The sequence below is a fragment of the Dendropsophus ebraccatus genome, chromosome 2 (assembly GCF_027789765.1).
Source record: "Dendropsophus ebraccatus isolate aDenEbr1 chromosome 2, aDenEbr1.pat, whole genome shotgun sequence".
In the NCBI taxonomy this organism is placed as follows: Eukaryota; Metazoa; Chordata; class Amphibia; order Anura; family Hylidae; genus Dendropsophus; species Dendropsophus ebraccatus.
This window is the reverse complement of record NC_091455.1, coordinates 80,856,000-80,876,079: the sequence shown is the minus strand read 5'-3', so window position 1 is coordinate 80,876,079 and position 20,080 is coordinate 80,856,000. Positions and strand designations below refer to the sequence as shown.

The 20,080-nt window shown below is 38.9% G+C and overlaps 1 protein-coding gene and 1 pseudogene across 1 annotated transcript in view; both read right to left on the bottom strand.

Moving 5' to 3' along the window:
• Positions 1–20,080, bottom strand: part of ZNF407 (zinc finger protein 407) — a 423,344-nt gene that overhangs the window by 95,071 nt on the left and 308,193 nt on the right. The gene's annotated exons all lie outside the window — the stretch shown is intronic.
• On the bottom strand, positions 19,096–19,235 carry LOC138785003 (U2 spliceosomal RNA; annotated as a pseudogene).

Below are 20,080 nucleotides of genomic sequence, written 5' to 3'. Positions count from 1 at the left end.
GAATTTTTACTGGGGTTTTGATCAAATACCCATTCAAAATCGAGTATTTCTAATAGTGTACTATTCAATCGAATACCTACTCGATTGAGTAGTACTCACTGATCTCTAATAATGATGTAATTGCTCCCATCTCCAGAATGTATTAACTGGTGCTCTAGTTCTAGTCCCCCCCCCCCTGGGTTCTGTAGGAAAGTGTGAACATACAGAGACAATAGTCCCTGGCTCCTCATTTCTTCAAAAAAAAAAAAAAAAAAAAAAATAGAGTCCTCATAAGTTAATGCCTTTTAATGGTTAACGGAAATAATGAAAAGTAGCCTGATTTTGTTTTTAAGCATATATACTGTGTGTGCAATTCCAGTTTTATGCTTGGTTCACTCATATTTTAGTCAGCACCTGGAGGTAAATTTTCCAAACTCCGGCATATGAGTACACTGGTCTAACAAAGGTCACTGTCCCAATGAACTGTGCCTCCAGCTAAGACAGGTGCAAAACTCCACACCTGCAGAGCAGGAGTAGATTTTTTTTTTTTTACCTTAAGGGTACAAACCCACTTGCCGGATCCGCGGCGAGTCCTCTCACTGCGTATTTGCAGCGAGACTCGCTGCGGATCCCGGCCCTATTCTTTCAATGGCAGACGAGTTTGTCCCCAGCCAGCCCCGTTAACCCCCCCGGCCACCGGAGCATGTACTTTACCTGATCCCAGCTCCGGCTTGCTTCGGCGGTTCCCGGTGTCTTCAGCAAGCCGGAGCCGGGATCAGGTAAAGTATATGCTCCAGCCAGCCGCCCGCCCACAGCCCCAGCCGCCTGATCATGTGGTTTTGTACCCTAAAGGGGTATTAGTAAGTGTACTCATCACTTACTGACAGTAGCTCCCTGTGTTCCTCATGGAGCTAAAATAAGACTCCGCTCCTCCAGGCTGGGCTGTCCTGCTCCATGGTGTTTCTGTCCATAAGATGGCTGACAAGGAGGAGCATGTGACTATGCCCCACCCCCAGTGTATATATCTGAGCTTGTATAATCCTATAGAGGACACTGGGGGCAGAGCATGATCATATGCTCCTCCTTGTCGGCTATCTTATGGACAGACTCACCACAGAGAAGGGCAGAACAGACTGGAGGTGGAGAGCTCTATTAAGTACACAGGGAGCTGCTGTCAGTAAGTGCCGGGAGTACACTTACTAATACTGTACACTGAACCATTTTCCTATAAAGTGGCCAGCAGCAGGCGTAAATTGTGATAAGAGATGAGCAAATCTCTTATCTAAACGAAGCGAAGTGCTGCGTTTGATCAGCGTTCTGCTCAGCAAGCCACATGCCTCTCAGCGCTGCTCCCTGCACTCCTCCCGGGATGCTGGGAAAAGCTGGATCCAATCCTGGGAAATTTCTCCCAGTTTTATCATCTCTAATCATGATAAATCAGGCACAGGAGGAGGTCACGTCTCCTCTCTGATTTGTCATGCCTCTTAGGTGAAGGGGTCTGCACCAGGTGAATTCTTAAAATTAATCACTGATTTTTTTCACAGAGCGGGTGTTTTTGCCTAATCAAATTAAAACCTGAATTAGCCCACATGTTATGCATGGCAGGTGACCCAGACCATCTTATCTAGCTTTGTAATGGGGTAACCAGTTGTTAGCAGCAATCTTTGTAAAAATTACTTCATCCTTGTCTGGCTCTGCTTTGGTCTAGCTTTAGTGTGCTGCTTCTGCTTCTTTAAGCTACCTAAGGATCCACTTACTGGCTTTACAGGTACAGTTTATAGTCTTTCTCAGCATGTTTCCCTTCAGCCAGTGTTGCCCTGTTTACTTCCATTGTCTTTCTGTTGTTTCTACTTCATTTTTTGTCATCCTGCAGAATGGCAAGTTGCCATTTTGTATTATTGCTTCTGTCTCTGATGTGTGTTTGTATGGTCCCACTATTCTGTCCTAACATAAGTCCTGGGTGTAGCTAAGTAAGGCTTATCTATTGTTAGAACCCAGGAAAGATGACTACAAAAAATGTTTTAAGTCTATGACAAGCAGTGTGGGTATGAGTTCACAGATGTATGAAAATATTACTGTAGATTATGTGATAGCTAATTATTTACTAAGTTATGCTGGTTAAAATGCACCATATGAAGCACTTTTCATAGATAGGTGATGACATAATATTGTTACTACAGATGAGCACAACTTAAGTTGGATCACTCGCCATTTGAATAACGGTGGCTAAAGAAATTGGATGAAGCCCCAGGGAGTCTGTAAAAACATTGATACAGCCTAAGGCCTATGGCTTTATACATATTTTCCCAGATTCCTTAGAGCTGCAGCCAACTTCTTCAGCCACAAGTTTTCAAATGCCAATGGATCAGACTCAAGCATTACTTGCTCATCTCATCTGTTACAATGCTAGGATATTTGTGCTGTTCTATTTGCCACGCGTTTAAAGAGGTATTCTTATTATTTGGAGAAGTTAACCCCTATTTAAACTATTAGGGGTTCGACTACTGAGATCTAGAAATGTAAGTTTATGTAATGTAACCTAAAACATCTCCCCCAATATCATCAGTCTAATAATATATATATATATATAAATATATATATATATATATATATATATATATATATATATATATATATATAAAATTTATATAACCTCGTGTACCATCATTTTAACAAGCAGCACTGCTAGGTCATAGCTTTGAAGGTACTTTTATGTATTTCATGTAACTTGAAGATGGTACTTGGCTTCAGAAAATTCCCATAGTGATCTAGGGGACTAATATGCTGAGTAGTTATTGGATGTCTTCAGATTGTGGGTCCTCAGTTGTATCTTTTTTATGTTCTATAGATCTTCTATAGATCTGCTGACTACACACCATTTCATTTTGCTACTCTGGGACATTAGATGCTAGACTGCATGTTTGCATTCAACTAACTGCATAGCCAAAAATAAAAAAAATATTTTATATATATATATATATATATATATATATATATATATATATATATATATATACATACACAGTGAACTGTATTAAATTAACTCAAATACAAAAAAAAAATCCCTACAGTACCCACAATTTAATTCAAATGCTAAGTGGACACAGTGCATGAACCTTCAAACTATTCATTGGGGACTGGGCATCCATTAGATTAGTCCTTTAGGGTCACACCATACAGATTCACTTTAAGTCCATTATCCAGGCATTTGAACATTTGCACACATTAAATTTATTTGGCAGTGCTTACTATCTGTGACTAGTATAGTCTTTACCATCTCCTGCTTCTGGCACAATTCATCACGTTATAATTGAAGCTACGTCTTGCCCCACGTCAAAGCACATATTCAAAACCATTACTTGTTTTTGTCACTTTGAATTTAGTAGAGATGTAGGAAAGGGAACACAAGGAGAAGGGCAGCTGTTAAGTATGCACACAATTTCCTAGCTACCTTGTAATTAATTATACCAGGCATGTATAAGAGAAGCGATGCTCTTTTGGTAAATATGACATACATTACAGTAAATGTCCCTTTGTCATTCCATCTAACTTTCTATCTTCAGCCTCCCTTAATTGTTCGGCTCTGGTAAGGGCTGAGTCTGATCACTCACTGCATTGTTGAGTTGATAGGATTCGTGTAGCTGGTTATAAATTGATAATCTAAATTAATTCATTCAAGCAGAAATCGATTTTGTAACTCCTTGAGAGCTTGTAATAATGCTTACCTCCTACCGCTAGCTGCATTCGCTGTTTCATAAAAGCTGGTCGGAAACAGCTGGATTCAGGTGACCTGCTAGCTCATTAAATCTGTTCCATGTTCTTCCTAGTAAATGATATTAACCAGAAATGTCCTAGCGTTGATTTTTTTCCTTTAATTTTATGACAGAAATAACCTAATTTGTAATACAAAATAACAATCTCCTTGGATTACTTTGCCTTGTTAAAATATTTTATGCATTTTTCATTTACACGAAGGTAATGGAAAAACACTTAAACTATCTGTTATTTAAACCACAAGAGATATGTTACTGAAAGTCTGATAGCTTCCAAAATGATTGCCTCTTCATAGCCTCTGCTTTATTTCTGCAATAAAAGGAAGACATTTCAATTCATAGGTTAGTAAATAAAGCACAATACTTTTTTTTTTTATTTGCACAGCATTGCCAGGCCAGGAATCAGATTGCTCACAGAATTCATTTAGGAATAGGTCTCATTACTTTTCCTTCTAAGTTCTAATGTCCATTATGAATGTTACACTTCCTTCATCTGCAGGGGATGGAACCTCATTTTGAGGCTCACATTAAAGGAATCATTTTCTATACTGTTCTTTCTGTCTTTAATGAAGGATTGCAGGGGGCACATTTGAATTAAAGCATGTCTGATAGATCAAAGGTAATTAGAAACATCTATTACGTAAGTGGAATGAAGAATGAATGTTCAAACACATTCTGCAAATGACATGCGAATGTGATTGCAAAATGACATTGATAAGCAAAATGATCATTTACAATGACCATCATCCTATTTTGGGTTGAGATTAGATCCACTTTCTTGCATCTATGGGCAATTAACTTTGTACTAACCAGAGGGCTTACAATAAACCAAGCAATGTAATTGTAAGTGTGTATTTGATTAGATTCTTGACTTTCATTACCTTAATGTAGATTCAAAGTATAGAAAATGGTGATGTGCCACACAAAACTGATGTCTGAACTCTTGACAAATGTTTGTCTAAAGTGGCTTTGGTGTTATCATTTGCAAGAATTGAATAACCCAAAGTCAAAGTAATGTTCTCAACCACAGGACGATAGTGGGGCATTGCTTTGCATGTACTGTTCAATTGCCAATAGACTTTTAAAGGTTTACTTTCCAGAGAAGAGGTGCTATAAGGTACAGATGGAGGGCTTGTTCATATCTGCATTCAGCCTTTCTAGTGTCAAAGGAGCAAAACAATGAAAATGGCAATGATGCAATGGTATCATTTAATGATGGAAACACATAGTACCTGCCATACCCAAGGGACTACCATGGAGTCAGCTGAGCTACCAGCATGGAGTCCTACATGTTACCAAACAAATTCACAGTGCGTGCACCATTCTGTCTATTCTGTTCAAGATTGTTGCCAGAATTTGCAATGGAGGCCCAAGATGTGAAAAGAACCTAACTCAAGCTTATTTCACTGGATGTAATCATACAAGACCCAGTGCATAAATAGTGCAACTACATGCATTGTGCATCAAAAGTGAAGAGTAAAATTTATCTCACAGCCTGTAATACTAATACTATGTACTGTATAACACAGACCCATAACGCATACCGCACTGTAGACAACAGTATTTAATTATTAGGTGACCTAATATCAATGTATAATGCCTATAAAATTGTGTAGAACTCTCCAGTTCAGGCAGCTATGCTTTTTGAGCTCATCTCTAATCAGGAGATATAGCCAGGGAGACAGTGCGGCAGCCGTGCAATCCACTCCCTGGCCATTTCTCTGTAATAGCTAATTCCGACAAGTAAGTCTATGGATCGTGTTTGTATCTTCTGATCACAGTTGGCCTTTTGACATGTCAAAAGTAAATTTTAATGACAAGTACTCTTTAATGTTTTGTCTTTGTAAGAAAGCTTATTAAATGTGATGGAAATACTACTTTAACAAACATCTCAGAATTATTGCTAATCTTTTCAAGAAAAGTGAGATTCTTTTTACAATATATAATTCTAGAATATTATGCAGCCTCTAAAGCCCATATCATATATGGACGAGGGAGAATAGAATACTCTTTAAGGGTGCCTTCACACGAGTCGTATCGCTGCGTATTTCTCGCACAGAACTCGCATGAAAGTAGCTGCCTTTTTTGTGGTGTTGAACTTGCCTGTGAAAATCAAAACTCGCATGTAAAGATTGCATTTACATGCAATGAGAATACACTGACTTGATAGCAATCAGTATCACTGTGGATTTATGTGCGAGAAACTCGCAGCGATAAAATACACAGCGGTACGGTATGTGTGAAGGCACCCTAAAACCTATACATTTACACATGTGAAATTGAGGGTACTATGTTAGGAACAGGGTTAGGGAACAGCCCAATATTATAAGTAAATTAAAAGCCATCTTAATTTTAGCAACTGGTGAGTAGGCTGTTGGTGGCCCACAAGTGATTTAGACGACAATATCACTTGTGCTACCCTGATGGTGACCCTAGCCCTTGGTAGTATACAAGACGTATGGGTATAGTTGTAGGTTGTTCATTAGAGTCTTTCTTCATTTGGAAAGGAATGTGAATAGGCACAGAATACCCCAAAAGACATTTTTATTTTGATGAGTATGAGGAAGAATGCGATCTACCATAAGAGATGCCCTCAAGAAAAAAGTTTTAAGGCAGCTAAGAGTGTAGTGTAGTGTGTGTGTGTGTGTGTGTGTGTATATATATACACACACACACACAAACTTTATAAATGAACAGACATTTTTATATATTGGATATATATCAAATATAAATATCTTCTATAATATTTAACAAGACCCCGATCAGTATACAGGTTATCTAAAGCAACAATTGGCATCATTTTTAAATGTAAAAAAAAATTACGCATTCCATAGTGACCATTGGGCTGCCTAGCCGTCCTCTGAAGCTTCATCGGTCGTTCCCATCAAAGTTCATGCTTAAGCCAGACAGATATTAAAGGATAGCTACAATTACATCTAGAGAAATTATTAGTTTTTAATCAGAAGATTAAGCTATTAAGATAATGGTACTTAAGATTTATTTTATTAACTTAATAAAATTAAAACTCTGTGGAAATAAACCATCCTTTTTAATTGTCAGGCAGAGAATAACTGCATTGATTTTTATCTCCTGATAGTTACAAAATCGTCCAAAAATTATTTCATACAAAATGTACTTTTGAGATTTTGAAGAGCACACTGACGTGTGTCATCTCTATAACATATATGGCATTAAAAAAATTAAAAAGTAATAAAAAGGATCAACGAAAGAGAGAAAATTACTATGTGACCATAAAAACAAATGTAACAGTTACAGATAGCGGTTACTAAGACCCCGTCAAACTGAATGCATTACTGTTAATGGAGTAATGAAAAATATGATAATTATTTTGGATATTCATCAATAATAGAGCGCGGAGCTCATATAGTGTTTTACAAGAGCACTTGCCATCTATTTGACGACGGATGGATTCTTTTGAAATCTTACAGAAACTTTCCATGCATACCATATAGAATTAAAAAAAAATTGCAAAGTTAAGAAGGCATGCTGATGAATATATGCAGACTTAAAAGACAATGGCTCATAAGATGTATTACTGTAGAGAAGATGTAACATAAGTATGACCAAGCATGCAAATATACTTAGTATAATGCTGATTTGGGGGAGCAAACAGAAATTAAAGTATGTAGACAATGCCTCTGAATCCGTTACTGTGGTAAATGCATGCTGTCTTTTAGCTATATGTTCACACCAATATTCTATGTCTCCAGTTTTTTTCAGGAGCTTCTTTTTCTCTTCCATGTTAGTTACTATAGGGCAGGGGTAGGGAACATTGGCTCTCCAGCTGTGGCTAGACTACAACTCTCATCATGCCTGGACAGCCAAAGCTTTAGGGTACTATTATATTAAGCGATTTTTCGAAACAAACGAAACGATTAACAATAAACTAACTCAAACAACCGCTATGGCAAACAAACTGAAATCGTTCACCCAATTACATGGAATGATGATTGTTACCTATGATCGTTATTGCGTTTGTCCTGTGGTCACCACTGCATTCGCTGCTACTGCAAACGACGTCTTGCGAACAATTTGCAAACGATCAACGATAAAAATAGGTCCAAATTCTATTAAACGACCAATGATTTCTTGTTGGTCGTTTAATCGTTGTCTGCTATTACACTAAACGATTATTGTTCAAATCCGAATTATTTAACGATTTTTCGAACAATAATCGTTCCATGCAATAACACCCTTAGCTGTCCAAGCATAGAGCTGAGAAACCTGCGTCATTAAACGGATTGTTTAGATAATCTATTGTCATACTGTATATACTATAACGGGATTTTAAGGTAATCTAAGATGAAATTTGATCAAATCAAAGTTGATAAACAACCGAAACTCATTATAACATCTGCAAATGAGCGATTATCTGCCCATGTAGTAACACCTTGCGATCATACAATATGCAATAAGTCGTTCCTCACTGTCTTTCAACATATCAAACAATCATTGTTAGTAGATTGTCAATAGTTAGCTTATCTGTTCGGCTAATAAGTTGTTTGCAGATTAAACATGCTGTGTGGGTTGTCCTGAGTGAGCATATGAAGGCGGCAATATCATTCTGCATAAAATGGTGACCAATTTCATATCGCCCGCAAATGCACTTGTTTAGGGAACGCTGATTGAAGAATATGAAATTCGTTTCATCTATTAGGACACGAGCTGCTGTAGGCCGGGCTGTCAGAAAGTTCATGTGACAGAAGTGACACTGAATGGCACTACGCAGCTTCTAATGTAGTGGCATATTACACTTTTTCAAATAAAAAAAAAAAAAAATATATATATATATATATATATATATATATATATATGATCAAACAGTATTAAGGGTGTCTATAGTCTTTTAGAATAACTAATGTTAATACCATGTACATCACAGAAAACCTGTTTCAAGTTTAAACACATAGTTCTACAACTCAAAGTCCTTATGTCATAAGGCTGCAGGGTCTATTTCATAGTACGCAATTAAATTAGTATTTAGAAAAAAAAACGCTCAATGAAATGGTGTCTTTAAGTTTGCAATGTGAGATAACTGTTTGACTTCCAAAATGCTACATTAAAACTACTATGTATTGCGCATAATGACAGAATGACACCAGTAAAGATTATTTTTATTTTAGCTTTTGGAACCCCTCTGAGACATTTTAAGAAAAGCAATGCTTATTAGACATTTAGTCACTCTACATGCTGCGTGATAAAGAAGAGATATAAAAAGGTGGCCCTCAAAGAAGATGACACAGTTCTCTTGATTTAACATACAAGAGTCTGATTACCAGTCACCAGAGGATTCAGCTAAACAGAACCACTGATAAATAGTCAAGGGACTCAATTAACAAAATCAGGGCATTGTAGGTCATTAGTGACTGAGCAAAACTGAATGGATGAGGATGTCAGGAGCTGGATTATCATTCCAAAATGCTAATCACATATTATTGTAATAATTAACCCACATTCATTTACAATTATTTGATGAGTTTCAGAAACATATATTGCCAACTAGTATCAAATTCACTATCTATAATTTGGAGAGTTTTTTTTTTTTCTTTTTTCTTTCTTAAGTACAGTAACTATAATAAAAGGTGGCTCTCACCTCCCACTGCAAAACAATTGAATATTGTATAAAATAATTTCTACAGTTGCAAGAAAAGAAAGTGAACCCTTTGGAATTATACCGATGTCTGCATTTAGTACTAATAAAATGTGTCAAATATTCTAGCTAAAATAATAACACACAAACAGTTGTGGCATTCGTATCTTTAATGGGGTTCTCCAGGGTTAGGACATTAGTGGCACTGTTTTAAGTAGAAATCAACTATGTTTGTGTGTAGTATTGCAGCTCAATTCCAGTGGAGTGAATGGTGCCGAGCTGTACTACCAAACACAGCCTAAGGACAGAAGTGGCACTGTTTTAGAAAGAGGCAGCTATTTTCTATCCTTTGATAACCTTTTTAACTTAGTATATTGTGTAAACATCCTGAATAGATTACATGTGTGGATTTCATAGGTATATTGCTTTTTATATAAAAGACACACAAAACCTCATTACTGACAAATAATTACTGCTTGATAATAACTTTCAGAGAACATGTTTTACAGAACTGGAAAAGGCTAAAATAGTACTGCTAAATACCTGGATGTACTGAACATAGGTGCAATTTTTTTTTTTTTTTTTTTTTTTTTTTAAAGTCTACAAAGATAACACACTGAAGACAGCTGCTAATCTCCCTAAGGGTGCTAACACACACGACCGATGCGCAGCAGATCTGCAGCAGATTTGATGCTGTGTTCAGTTATTCACATCAAATCTGCTGCGTATCCGCAGCAGAAAATTCACTGCGATACGGTGTGAAGCTACCCTAAGGGTAGACACACACACACCAGTACTGCAGCGGATTTTAAACAACAAATTTACAGCGTAATCCACAGCGGATCCCTTGCCTGTAATTATCAATCCGATTACATACTCGCAGCGGGATTGAGATCCTACTGCGGGTATGTAACTGACAGCCCCCTTAACCCCCTGCCAGATGGAGCATACATTACCTGCTCTACACCCCAGTTTGCTCTGGGGGGCTTCCAACACCTGGACTGCTGCGGGGCAGCACAGTATGTGTGAGTCTATCCTAAGAGTGTGTCCCCTGTTAGGATCCTTTTATTTTCATGGAAGGTCACCACATAAGAGGTTGGAATCTTATTCTTGCTCACATACATTAGCAGTATAGCATTAGTTTAGCAAGAGTCAGGGGGCAAATGCAGCACAACTGACAAGTAGTTTGAACCATGCCAGACCATAACCAAAGTGCTTGTTAGCATATGTAGTCAGAACATTGGGGGAGATTTATCAAACATGGTGTAAAGAAAAACTTGCTCAGTTGCCCCTCACAGACTCTTTGAAAGGTGGAATCTGATAGGTTGCTAGGGGCAACTAAGCCAGTTTCACTTTACACCATGTTTGATAAATCTCTCCCATTATCCCTGTTTCAGCTCTTTTACCAAGGTCTATTAGTAAGTAGAGGTGATCAGGCTGTTGGATCAAGGTAACAAATGTAAATTTATGCAGTAAGGGTAGATTCACACAGTACGGAATTAGCAGGGATAAGTTCCGGCGGATTCCATTGCTTGTACCCCTCATGGTGTCGCGTGCAGTGTCCCAGCACATAGGTTCTTTCTTTCTAAAAGTATTCTGTTAGTTTAAGTGCTGGAAAAGTGTAATAGACACTGCAAAAGCTCGTTTTATGTTGCCCCCAGTGTTTAAGTCTGGTATTGCATCTTATTCTGTCATAATACTGCTCATGTACATCGATTTGCTTATTTGTTAGTCATGTGGTGTGGTGATGCAAGAGGCCTAGTATCACGTGATTCCCCGGCTGCCATAGCAACTCCAATAGCCATCGAGCTTTTGGCTGGGGTTTAGTTAGTTCCTCTCTGGTCCTCAAGAGAGAAGGTCGCTTCCTCTCTGGTCCTGTGAAGAGAAGGTCCGGTACCGCCAGCCTCGTGGTGTGGACGCTTCGCTACCACTCCTCAGTCAGATACATATATATATATATATATACCCGTTCCAGTCCAGTCAAGACCTGCTGTATTCTCCAAAACTCCTATCTACATCAAGATCTGGGTTCATCGTTTAACTCTCTATATTCTCTTCATCATCGCTAACTGCAAGTATTCTCTTCACCACTACTATACCCAGCATCAGTATCTCAAGGGAACTACTACTCCCATCCTCAGTAAAGATTCTTCCTAACAAAAGAGACACTTATAGATCACGGCCTATTGCAACACCACCCATCTCTTCAGTTATAACTAATTCTGCCTATTGCCAAGTTGATTATTCCTGGTTGCATCCAGACACTGTTGCTACTAGAGTTGCTGTTCAAATAAACATACAACTACCGTTGTTTCCGAACCCTGGCATTGGTCTCATCATTGGTGCCTTGACTAGGGACAACGAAGAATTGGGCTGCGTGACCAGGCTCCCGTGGACTAGCCAAATACCCTCGTGCCATAACCGTGACCATACCACCTTGCAAGTGGCAACCCGGGGCCTGCTCACCACATAGCCATACACGCGCATCTCCGCCCGTCTCATAGACTCAACTCTATGGCCGGGGGATTCAGCCTTCTATCGAAAGAACCGGCATGTTAATTATTTCGGCGGACGTCAGAATTCACTCGCCCATAGAATGGTGTCTATAGGACAGGCGGAGATGAGCGGGTTCTAACTTATCCGCGTGGATTCCGTAGATTCCGACCTTAGTTGAGATAAAGAAAGGCTTATATACTGAACATTTTCAGAAAGTGACTAGAAGTAAACCAGCGCATAAAAGCAGCACAGTGGCTCACTGGTTATCCTGTTTGGTGTTCTAGGATCAACAATGTCAAAGGGCAACAACTGTATGGGGTTTATACATCCTTGTCTTTATTCAATGACCTATCCTCAGATATATATTAAAAAAGGCTCCTGACTGGAGTACCCCTTTCAAGTACCACTGGCATGCATTAAAAACAAAAATTAAAAAAAAGACAGGACAAAACAATGGTTGCCCAGTAATAATAGGGGTATTACATCTAAGGTAGTTATGACCTATCCACAATATAGGGCATTAGTAAGATTGTGGGGGACCCTGAAATCCCTGCTGAAAAGAGCTGCTGGTTACGCATGTGCACCATAGCTCCATTCATTCTATGTGGAGCCGCCAAGGAGGGCCTAACCACAGAGAATGAATGGAGCTGTAGCTCCATTCAGTGGGGATTTTGGGGTCCCCATTCGATCTCTTAGTTTTGCCCTATCTTGTGCACACTGCTGATGGGCATAACTATCCAAGAAACAAATCCCCTTTAACTGGATACAGTAAAACATAACCCCCAATCTACAACCCCTACCTTGCTAGATCCCTAATTACTTTAGATGCGAATGAAAAATCAACTGCAAGTATGTAAACCCATACAAAATGACAGGAACTCACAGTGTGAAATCCGCTGTGATCCTATGCGTGTGAAACTGGCCTAAAGGATGTTTTCTCTGATCAAGCGATTTTTATATTTGCGAGGTGATGCAAATCTGAAACTGATGATAAATACATTGATTTGTTTTGGTGCAGAAACACTGTACAGCAGATCGGCAGTATGAAATCCACAGTAGATACAATTTGTGTGAATGTGCTCATTAGAAAAAAAATGATTGGATCCTAAAGAGATAGAATCCAAATATAAAAGAATTCAAGCTGTGTAACATTTAATGCAAACAATATATTGCCCTCATCAATTTAAGGTTTATGGAAGCAATATACATGGTTTACTTCTTTAATGTATTATAGATTTCACTGCATATACTGCTAATGAAAAAGCAATGACATATTGTCCTGCCCTGATTGGTTTCCATTCCATATATACACTACTTTGACACGTAAATATGGAATGACTACAACAAAACTATTACCAAATGAATGCAGGACTGTCATTATTTAATACATTTAATGGCTGGATACAGGACTACTTGATAAAAACTGAATATCTTGTCTTGAAATCCACAAAGATGCAATGAGATGACAAAAGTTTTTTTTTTTAACTGTACATTAGCCCCATTTTTTAAAAGCAAAATACTGGTGTTTGTGAATAGTACGAGGTAGTACCAGGAAAAGCAGTATGTCCAGTCTGCTGTGTGATGTATTTTACACAATTTTGGTCACTGTCATCTGTAATAATTTCTGACGTCATAAGACATGTTGAGATCCTGAGATACAGCCAGGGCAGAGCGCAGCAGTGTGCCCCACTCCTGTCTGGCACAAAATAGGTCTATCACTTCATAGACAATAATGAGACAAAAGACTGGTATTTGATTGACAGCCAAAAAAAGACATGTGCTGCCATGCTCTCTCCCCTGCTGTATCTCAGGATTGCAGAGGGTCTCAGGAGTAAGACCTGATGCAATCAATAACTTTTAACATCTCTAATGACATGTCAAAAGTTATTACAAATAACAGTAACAGGGTTTATCCAGGATTAGGAAAACATGCTCACTTTCTTCCAGAAACAACAGGACTCTTGTCTCCAGTTTGGGTGTAGCTTTGCAAGACTGTTCGATTAAAGTGAACAGAGTCATACTGTTTCAAGAAGAAAATGACCATGTTTTTCTATTCCTAAATAACCCCTTTAACATGTCCTTTTCCCTTTGTAAAATTTGAGGGAAGAAGAGTACTACAAGGGATTATTCTTATAAAGAAAAAGGTGTATAGCATCATGCAGGAGCAGTGCCTGCTGAACTCTAGTAGGTATGGTCAAATCCCACATACCGGGTCATTAAAGGGGTTGGCCACTTTATAGTAAATAGTTCAGTGTACAGTATTAGTAAGTGTACAGTATTAGTAAGTGTACTCACTGCACTTACTGACAGCAGCTCCCTGTATACCTCATAGAGCTAAAATCACACTCCCCTTCTTCAGGCTGGGCTGCCCTACTCTGTGGTGATTCTGTCCATAAAATGGCCGACACGGAGGATCATGTGACCATGCCCCACCCCAAATGTCCACCACTGAGCCTGTATAATCCTATAATGGACACTGGGGGGCAGAGGATGATCACATGCTCCTCCATGTCAGCAATCTTATGGACAGAACCACCACAGAGCAGGACAGCACAGCCTGGAGGAGGCGGGCCTGATTTTAGCTCTATGAGGTACACATGGAGCTTCTGTCAGTAAGTGCAGTGAGTACACTTACTAATATTACTATAAAGTGGCCAACCCCTTTAATGACCTTGTATGTAGGATTTGACCATACCTACTATATTGTGGTAAATACTTGAAATAAAAGTATTTTAGGAGTGATACCTTTATTGGCCAACAAAAATTTACCATACTATACATTTTTTTTCATAACCATACCTACTAGAATTCAGCAGGCACTGCTTCTGCATAATGCTATACACCATTTTCTTCATACTGGACAAGACTACCAAACTTCAAGTGCTGGATGAAGTAGCATATAAGCAGTCCAATCCAAATATTAAAGTGGATCTTTTACATGAATATGCCATTACACAAGTACACAAAATAGTGCCTCCCTCTCATAATTTGGCATTTATAGGGCCAATAATGCAAACACTTCTAGAGGTACATTGCTTACACATACAAGACAACAGCTTCTTTGGCTGACATTTATGGGGTAATGTGGCAGTACTTTTATCCCTCATTGTGGTAAGATACTGTTAGGAAGGTATTTAGCAGCCCCTTTGGATGAAAACATGGCTAGGGTCTCCAAAATATGGAATTTCCCAGTATTAAGTGAGGTTATACTAATGGGAGAACCTGTTTAATAATATAGCCGGGGGGCTATAATACTATATTTCCACTGAAGGGGAAATAACTAATGAATAGTCAGAAAGAAAACTCCAAAGTAAAATCTGGTGTCTACTGGGGGTCTTGAAAGTGTCATAATTAACTCTCTCTCTGTGAAAACCCTTCCCTGAGTCTATTGTAGCGATCATGGCAGTATCTGAGCGATATCTTGTATAACTAGCGTTTTTCCAATCTTCTATTTGAACGGAATTCATTTTGATGTATTGTAAGATTAAGTCTTTTTTATACAATCAGTGTCTTTCTTTTTGACTTTGTGCAGTAAGAGAATACATTACATTCGTTACATTCTTTTGACATTATGACTAATTTATCTTTAAATGCTACATAAAATTCTAAGACATATGCATAGCTTGTCACATTACAAAAGGCTAAAAAGAGTTAATAGCCCTTAATTACCCTGGTTATTATTAGAGTATATCATTGTTGATTTTCATAATTGATTTTAATACATTTTTTAAATATTCTGGAATTCTTTCAAATGTGATCATATCAACTGAAAAATTATTAAATCTCATTATTCTTTGAGACACTTGCCAGAAAAGCTTTATGTGGCGAAAAATTCATCTAATCTAGATTCTCTTTCTTTGCCCATCAAAGTATTAACCTTAGTGGATGTCGCTTTTAACACCTTGTAGTGCTTGAAGAATGAGCTTAAATAAACATTATGTCTACATGTTCTCTATATTTTCATATGGCTTGCTTCACTACTACACAGGCAGTAAGTTGTGGAAGGTTTACATAATAAGTTTTCTGTTACTATGTCATAGAAGAGAAGCCTCATAAACATCACATGATGTAAAAATACATAGTAAAAATCAATATGATTTAAAGTTGTTTTTTTCCAGCGTATTGCCGGTCTATCACCAGGCCATCAATAGTTGCGGTACTGAATTATTATTATTAATATTATAATTATTTTGAACTTTAAATGGTTACTATCACTTGTAATCACTGAGAGTATGTGCACACTACGGAATCCCGACAGAACACCCGTTGCGGATTCCGCAGCTCGCATCCACGCGCATCTTCACTGCTACCATAGGCTTTCTTCTATGGTTTGCCAGATTCCACCGTCCGCCCGAAGAATGAGCGGATGCATTCTTGGGGCGGAAGGCGGAATCTGTCAAACCATAGAATGAAGTCTATGGTAGCAGTAGAGATGCACGCGGCCGCAAGAGTCAGTGAGCGGGTGCGAGCTGCACGGCAGGTGTTTTGTCGGGATTTTGTAGTGTGCACATACCCTTAAGGTTCTTTTACACAGCCAGATATGGGGCAGTGTAGGGACACAAATGAGCGCCGATCAGCGTGATCAGCACTCGTTTGCACTGCCTTTACACAGCACAATCAATTGAGCTGCCAATACCCAGATGTGAGAGATGTGTGGCCACACAAAGGCGTGATAAGCTGAAAAAACAGTGTTTTCCTGCTCATCACTGACACTTCTACATGGGCCAATTATTGGCCGAATGAGCCTTTATAGGAACGATTGTTGCCAATAATCGGTCCTTGAAAAAGGACCCTTAGTCTAAGTAGATATAGCATGTGTTTGTGCACAACTGCGTAATCCAGATTTCCTGGTCTGATTTTCCCATAGAAATAAGTTACAGCTCAGCTTTGACATCTAGATTGCTCTGACACCACAAAAGTTGAGCTGGGATTGGTTAATATGGACATTTTTCAATATTAAAAAAATTGTCCCAAAGGGTTTACCAAAGGGGGTCTTACTAATTCACAGTTAAAAACCCATCATCCAGGCAATTCCATCTCTACCACAGGCTAGTATGAGGTGAAATACAGAAAGTCAGAGCAGTCAGTGTATATGCTCCTATTCTCTGTATAGATCAGAGTACAAAAACAGATGCAAAGTGGCTGCATAGATATACCTACAGCTGCAATACCCTGTGAGTAGATAAAGAAAGAACAATACAGTGGAGTGCTTTCAGGTGGCTTGTTAACTCTTCAAGCGCCAAGCAATGAAGACAAGAGCAAATAGTTGAGCACTACAATCTGAAGGTTGGCAGAATAAGCTTCAAAAGATAGAAATAAAAAGGTGATTAAGAAACAGTGTATAGTAAGAATATCAATTTAATCAAAAGGGTTATCAAGTATTAGAAAAAGCACAGGTACTTTCTTGCAAAAACAGCAATACCCTCTTCCCAGGCTGTGTGCGGTAGCACAATTAGCTCTATTCACTTTAATGGGACCAAGCTGCAAAATCTGAGGACAAGAGTCGTGCTATTTTTTGAAGAAAGTGGCTGTATTCCCCTAAATACCCTGCGTGGGGGTGAATTTCAGCCTACTAAAACCAAAGCCTGTCCTACACAATTACATTGGGCAACATAACGGCATCAATTATCTTACTTTTATTTTTAATTTCTACCTATATTTTTAACACTATACACTTTTAACAAAAATGTATTCCAGTTTTCAGTAGGAGGCAAAGGTGATTTTTCCATAACATGTGAACAAATTTGGAACTAATGGCATCCAAGGTATAGCCATAGCTGTCAAGTTAATTGATCAGTAAAAGAGAGCTGTGACACTTCTGATGTGACAGCAATATCATGAAATATGAACTAGACGCATCCATAATAATAATGCCCTCAATGGTTTGTTCTGCACTGTGGATGGAGTAGAGACCAGTGAAGTTTAGCAAGAGATCCTGCTGAGCTGGTGCCAGAATGTGGTACAGCAGATTGTCAGATTTCATTCTCAGCAGACAACTACAACAACTGATGCCTTGTAGTCAAAAGCCTGTTAAATTACCTTTGAAGGGTTACTGGCAGCCAGAATGTTCTTCTCATTTTTATTTAGTTCCAAAAGGCTCTTGGTCTTTGAGCTGATTGCCCGAACTGACAGCACAGGAAATCTGGACTTTGTAAACACTGCGCTGCTGTATTGAATTACAGGTAACAAGTGTGTAATCAACCTGCTCAGGATAACCTTTTCCAAAGAGTCTCTCCCCATCCAGACACAAGTATATGTTTCAGTGCAGGAAATCAATTAGGCATTAAAGCAGTTGATAATATAAAATGAGATAGATTGAAACACAAATAGCTGATTACTTTTAATGACGCTGTTCTTGAGAAAGAACAGCTATACTTGAATGCAATTAAATGTCTTACTGACACCAGTTACACAACCAGAATGTGCATGGAAGCATTCGGGTTTCATTTAAACCAATGTTTTAATTTTTTTTTACTAAAAAAACAAAAAAACACTGCAACACGAGGTCAATGCCAGGAGAGGACAGAGTAAGCTCTGTTTCCATTTTGTTGTTATAAAAATCCATTTAACATATTGTCCCCAGATAGGGGACATAAAAATTAAGCCACTATCTCCGGCTCCCGGCTGCCACTCTGTGCTGATACTTTTGTACCAAAGAAAGGTGGGGGGAGAGTTTCATGTTGCGAGCAGTGATCAATAGCTGCCCGATGTTATTGATGTCATCAGCTACTGGACATTGCATGCAGGAGTGGTTTCAGCTGCATGCAATACCTACAACATGCACCTGTCCCCCCCGTCTGCAGATGTACAGATGGGCAGAAGGAGCAAGTGAAGCACCGGAGAGCAAAAGAGGAAGGACCTTTCTTGCTCTCCGGATATCCCCTTTAGGCCACATTCACACACAGTATTTTTGCAGTTAACAACGGCTGTTGTTTACTGACAGCGATGAATTACATTAAAGTATATGAAACAATGCCCGTAGAGTATACACCCTGTATACACTACAGCCGTTGTTCTCTGTGGGTGCACAAAATAATTGACAGGTTTATTTTGTACAGCCAACAGCGGCCATACAAAATAGGCTGTGCTCACAGTGTAAAGTACGGCTCCGCAGAAAATTTTATGTTGATATTCAGAAAATATCAAATCTGCTGCGGATCCTGTACGTGTGAATGCACCCTAAGGGTAGCTTCACACGTACCGTATCGCTGCGTCTTTATCGCTGCTTTTTGGCGCGATCTTTACATGCACGTTTTGATTTTCACATGAAAATCATGTGAAAATCAAAACGCAGCGATACAGTACGTGTGAAGGCACCCTTAAACTGATAAGAACAGATACTACACTTGATCCTAGCCAAATGGCCGAGAAGCGATCAAACATTTTAATATGTCATTCATTATTCATAGACTCCTTCTAACACTAATATACAAGTAGCGGCATAAGCCGCTACCCCTAATGGGGTGCTTTAGTGACTGCTTTTTTGTTTAGCATCTATAAAGAATTTCATAAAGTGCTGAAAATACTATTAGTCTTTATAGCCAAATATGATCAAATATGATTCCTGATAATAACTACAGAGGGTAGTTTACAGTGACTATACAGGAAAGGTAGTGAGGGAGATGTATATATTTATGTAGATATATTTTATTAGTTTGGTAGTCTCCTAAAGACAATCCATATCTATATGGGTATATGACCATAATAGAGGGAGATACCCCATTTAAAACTCTGTATGGGCATCTCCCATCTGGCAGTCTTTTTATTACACAGATTTGAATGGGGCTGTAAGGCAGTACCATGACATCACTACTGCACAATGAATGAAGCCGAGGCCTCTGACCAGGGCCGGCGTCAGCACCCAGCTGACTAGGGCAAGTGCCGGGGCCCACAGCTCCTCTAGGGGCCCACTCCCGTCTGTTACTACATTTTTTTTTTTGTTAGTAAAAAAAAAAAAAAGTGTAGTAACAGAGGGGACTGGGCCCCTAGAGGCCGCATGTGACAGTTAGGGGCCCGCCGATACATACTGGGGTCCCTGGGCACACGTCTTCCTGCAAGTCTTCCCTACAGCCGAGTAGGTAGGAAAAGGACCTTTGAGTATGAAGGACCTGTGGTGATGTCATGGGTCATGTGATCGGACACCTGACCTGATAGAGGGCAGAAGGTAGGCTCTGTAAACTAATAGTCAACTGTATGTGCTGGCGTTTCTAGTTGTTTTGTT